General features: G+C 45.9%; 1 pseudogene; it reads left to right on the forward strand.

Moving 5' to 3' along the window:
- The window catches only part of LOC139925148 (voltage-dependent L-type calcium channel subunit alpha-1F-like), a 50,956-nt pseudogene that overhangs the window by 33,247 nt on the left and 12,034 nt on the right, over window positions 1–5,675 (forward strand).

The raw sequence follows: 5,675 nt of genomic DNA on the forward strand, positions 1-5,675 counted from the left end.
TATTGTTTTATTTCTGCGTAGATTATGTGTTTCATTGTCATTTAAAAAGTAAGCTGTGACTCTGAATCTCCGTCCTCTGTCCTTCCAGCACTACTTCGTCGACGCTGGAACTCCTTCGATGCTCTGATCGTAGTCGGCAGCGTGGTCGACATCGTAGTCACTGAATTCAGCGTGAGTACTGAAGTAGTAGTAGCAGTAGTAGTAGTAGTAGTTATAGCAGTAGTAGTAGTAGTAGTAGCAGTAGTTATAGCAGTAGTTATAGCAGTAGTTATAGCAGTAGTAGTAGTAGTAGTAGTAGTAGTGGTAGTAGTAGTAGTAGTAGCAGCAGTAGTTATAGCAGTAGTTATAGCAGTAGTAGTAGCAGTAGTAGTAGTAGTAGTAGTAGTAGCAGCAGTAGCGGTAGTAGTAGCAGTAGTAGTTATAGCAGTAGTTATAGCAGTAGTTATAGCAGTAGTTATAGCAGTAGTAGCAGTAGTAGTAGTAGTAGCAGCAGTAGCGGTAGTAGTAGCAGTAGTAGTTATAGCAGTAGTTATAGCAGTAGTTATAGCAGTAGTTATAGCAGTAGTAGTTATAGCAGTAGTTATAGCAGTAGTAGTTATAGCAGTAGTTATAGCAGTAGTTATAGCAGTAGTAGTAGCAGTAGTAGTAGTAGTAGTAGTAGTAGCAGCAGTAGCGGTAGTAGTAGCAGTAGTAGCAGTAGTGTTATAGCAGTAGTTATAGCAGTAGTAGTTATAGCAGTAATTATAGCAGTAGTTATAGCAGTAGTAGTAGCAGTAGTAGTTATAGCAGTAGTTATAGCAGTAGTAGTTATAGCAGTAGTTATAGCAGTAGTTATAGCAGTAGTAGTAGCAGTAGTTATAGCAGTAGTTATAGCAGTAGTAGTAGTAGTAGTAGTAGCAGTAGTTATAGCAGTAGCTGCAGTTATTGTCAGTAGTGAGGTTTGATGCTTTGATTAGTAGTAGGCAGTGTAGTCAACATTGTTTCAGTTCTGTCTAATACAACCATATGTAGGCTTAATGGAAGTAGCAGTAGTAGTAACAGTAGTAGTAGTAGTTATAGTAGTATTAGTAGTAGTAGTAGCAGCAGGTCTCTCAATCTGTTAATCTATATACTTTACAACACTGCCATCTACTGTTCATATTACAGTACTGTGATACTGTGGCTCATTTAAAAGAACATTTTCTGCCTGTTAATTTTCTTATCATCTGTCACACTAATACCAGAGAGCTGTGACCTCTGACCTTTGAGCTCATTATTAGTTGCTTGTAATGCTGGTGATCTAGGAATTGAAGCTTTTCTACTGTTGACTACTGCTGTTACTACTCTCTCTCTCTCTCTCTCTCTCTGGTCTCTCTCTCTCTCATCTCTCTCTCTCTCTCTCTCTGCGTCTCTCTCTCTCTCTCTCTCTCTCTGTCTCTCTCTCTCTCTCTCTCTCTCTCTGCGTCTCTCTCTCCTCTATCTCTCTCTCTCTGTCTCTCTCTCTCTCTCTCTCTCAATTCAATTCAGTTCAGTTCAGCTTTATTAGCAGACTGTTAGGAACAGTGTTGCCAAAGCAGTCTGGAGTCTATAGAGTCCACAGTGTGTCATGTTATACATTACAGAAACATAGAAAGGAAATTTAAGATGCAGTATTATAGATTAATAAATAGCAAGTCATAGTAACAAAATGGTTAAAAAATATATATATAAAAATGATAAAAATCTGTCTCTCTCTGTCTCTCTCTCATCTCTCCTCTCTCCTCTCTCTCTCTCTCCTCCCTCTCTCCTCCCTCTCTCTCTCTCTCTCTCTCTCCTCCCTCCTCCCTCTCTCTCTCCCTCTCTCTCTCTCAGAGTGGGGAGGACAGCTCTCGTGTGTCGATCACCTTCTTCCGTCTGTTTCGTGTGATGCGATGGTCAAGCTGCTGAGCAAAGGGGAGGGCATTCGCACCCTCCTCTGGACCTTCATCAAATCACTGCAGGTCAGAGGGGCGGGGCTAAGGGGGGGGGGGGGGGGTGTCACATTATGCACATGGAATTGAGAATAATTATTATAATTGGGTTATTCCAATCCATTTTGAGCTAAAGTGAGTGAAGGCTGAGTGGTGTTGAGGGCTGTGGGCTCTGCTGCCTTGCTCCTGGGCTCCTGGGCACAGCGGCGGTGTGGCTCTGCCGCCTTGCTCCTGGGCTCCTGGGCCAGCGGCGGTGTGGGCTCTGCTGCCTTGCTCCTGGGCTCCTGGGCTCCTGGGCACAGCGGCGGTGTGGCTCTGCTGCCTTGCTCCTGGGCTCCTGGGCACAGCGGCGGTGTGGCTCTGCTGCCTTGCTCCTGGCTCCTGGGCACAGCGGCGGTGTGGCTCTGCTGCCTTGCTCCTGGGCTCCTGGGCACAGCGGCGGTGTGGCTCTGCTGCCTTGCTCCTGGGCTCCTGGGCTCCTGGGCTCCTGGGCACAGCGGCGGTGTGGCTCTGCTGCCTTGCTCCTGGGCTCCTGGGCTCCTGGGCTCCTGGGCACAGCGGCGGTGTGGCTCTGCTGCCTTGCTCCTGGGCTCCTGGGCACAGCGGCGGTGTGGGGAATCTAACCGCCTCCTCTCCCCGCAGGCTCTGCCCTACGTCGCTCTGCTCATCGCCATGATCTTCTTCATCTACGCCGTCATCGGCATGCAGGTGGGTCAGTACTTGCGGTGATGCTGCAGAGGGCGCTGTGTGGCATCAGTACACAGGGTCAGGCCTTTTCTACAAGTTACCAATACATCAATACATGTATCAATACCATATTTCAAAGCCTTTCAAATATCTATGAAAGAAATTACAGTGGTAGTAGTAGTAGTTGTAGCGTTAGAGGTAGTAGTAGCAGTGTTGTAACTATGGACAGCGCCAACAGTTATTATTGTTCTAACTTCTACTCATCTTTTGACTTTTCTTGCGCTCTCTCTCTCTGTGTCTCTCTCTCTCTCTCTCTCTCCCTCTCTCTCCCTCTCTCTGTCTCTCTCTCTCTCTCTCTCTCTCAGACCTTTGGGAAGATAGCAATGCAGGATTACACTCAGATCAACAGGAACAACAACTTCCAGACTTTCCCTCAGGCTGTGCTCCTCCTCTTCAGGTCAGCTCCTCCTCTGTTCTGCTCCTCTTCCTCCTCTTTCTCTCTCTGCTCCAATTGTTACTCCAATTGTATATTTCTCTGTCACATGGTGACTTGGGTCAAATTAGCTGTGATCGACTGTCATGGCGGCGTTAATCTCTGAAGTCCCAGAGCTTCCTGCAGCTGAACAGAGACGAGACAATAATCTGTTCATGAAAGAAATCCAGGATCACTGACGAGGCGCGCAGGAGATCATGTTAGCCAGTCTGAGTTGGGTTATGTTCCGGTTATTTTAATGTTATTTTCTGTACTATATTGCAGGTGTGCTACAGGTGAAGCGTGGCAGGAGATCATGTTAGCCAGTCTGCCGGGGAAACGCTGCGACCTCGGAGTCCGACTACGAGCCCGGAGAGGAGTTCAGCTGTGGAAGCAACTTCGCCATCGTCTACTTCATCAGCTTCTTCATGCTGTGTGCTTTCCTGTCAGACACACACACACACACACACATGCATATGTATATACACACTCAAATATCTCCTCCTCCTGACTGGTTTTCTCTCCCTCAGATCATCAATCTGTTTGTCGCCGTCATCATGGACAACTTTGACTATCTGACGCGTGATTGGTCGATTCTGGGGCCGCATCACCTGGACGAGTTAAGAGGATCTGGTCGAATACGACCCAGAAGCCAGTATGACACACACACACACACACACACACACACACACACTTACACACTACCTATCTAAAGCAGAATGTACAAAGTGATTAACAGAACGGCATAAAAGCAAAAGTTGTAAAATATACAGGAAGCAGATAAACACAGAAAACTCATTCACAAGAGGAGAGTTCAAATCTAAACAAGTTCAAACACAGCAGCCATGTTGTTGTGTTCTGTATCATATTGTCTGTTGTTCTGGAGTCCTACAGAAGACCAGACCTGCTCTACTCTGTTCTCTCTTCTGGTGGTAGAGCTGTATAAAGCAGCAGGTGTGGCAGCTGTTTCTGTTCTGTTCCACTGTCTTCTACTGTACTCTGCTGTCTCTGGTCTGCAGAGGGCGTATAAAGCATCTAGATGTTGTAGCTCTGCTGAGGAGGATCCAGCCTCCTCTGGGCTTCGGGAAGCTCTGTCCCCACAGAGTGGCCTGCAAGGTAAATACTATGATATCTATATGTACTATAACTATAACTGTCCCCACAGAGTGGCCTGCAACACTATACTGTATAATATCCATATTACTATAGTTAATATGTAGTGGCCTGTAAGGTAATTACTACATACTGCGTATACTGTATGATATCTATATATGCTATAGTTAAAGGATAAGTCTGGTGTTTTTTAATGCATTTCTTACCGTCAACAAATCCTATGAAAATAACAAATCAGCAATGAATTTGTTTTGCTAACAAGTCTGGTCCATGTAGCGGTGCCCAGTGCAGCCTCATGTCCCAGCAGCCATAGAACTGCATTGTATTAAAAACTATTAAACCCGTCACAGAGCCATGCTGCTGCTCTGCAGCATATTTCATCATCACGATGCACCGGGCCGGACGACTTTTTCTCAAACGACTTAATAAGCCGACCGTAAACACGTTTTCCGTCTCGGGAAAGTAGTTCGTAGCACAGAAAATAGTCCCCGGCGTATGAAGAATTTGTTCCCGTTTGAATTTGATTTGGTAATAACTACAACAGTCTGACTTTTCATGGTAACAGTTAGAGATTTTTAAAATGTAAACTATGTCTTTGTGAGCTGTATTTAAAGGTTTTTAGCTTCCAATTGGAGCCAATGACTTCCGGGTTGACGGATAAAAAGGGAACGTGGGAAGTCAGAAAGTAACGGAGGAGAGCAAACACATTGTTGATTTTGTTATTTTCATAGGATTTGTTGACAGTAAGAAATGTATTTAAAAACACCGGCCTTATCCTTTAATATAAATGTCCACACAGAATGGCCTGTAAGGTATATAATATATAAAATATGAAATTATTTTATTTGACACAGTGATTCTTCAGAGAGTAACTGGATAATTAGTACTGAACAGCCTGATGGTATTGATAACTGTTTTACCCCCCCACCCCCCTCCCCCCTCCCCCCTCAGAGGCTGGTAGCGATGAACATGCCTCTGAACACTGATGGGACTGTGACCATTCAACGCCACGCTGTTCGCTCTGGTTCGCACCGCGCTCAAGATCAAGACTGACGGTAGGAGCACAGCGGGGGTCGGCAGGGGGGCGGGGCGGTGGGGGGGTCTGGCTAGAAGCTGAGGCAGGCAGAGGGTTGCTGGGTCTCTGTCCTGCCCACCCTTCAGCAGCAGGTCCAGGGATTCAAACCGACAGCCTTCTGCCTCTCTGAGATACAGGCTGCCAGTGTTGTGTGTTGTTGTGTTGTGATGTTGTTGTGTGTTGTTATGTTTTGTTGTTGTTGTTGTTGTATAGTTTGTGGTGTGTATGTGTTCTTGTTGTTGTCGTCGTTAGCATCACTTCTCTCACCCCGCCCACTCTGTGTTGTTGCTAGGTAACCCGGAACAGGGAGAACGAGGAGCTGAGGGTGATCATCAAGAAGATCTGGAAGAGAATGAAACCAAAACTACTGGATGAAGTAATACCTCCACATGAAGGTAGG

The sequence above is a fragment of the Centroberyx gerrardi genome, chromosome 14 (assembly GCF_048128805.1).
Source record: "Centroberyx gerrardi isolate f3 chromosome 14, fCenGer3.hap1.cur.20231027, whole genome shotgun sequence".
Taxonomy (NCBI): domain Eukaryota; kingdom Metazoa; phylum Chordata; class Actinopteri; order Beryciformes; family Berycidae; genus Centroberyx; species Centroberyx gerrardi.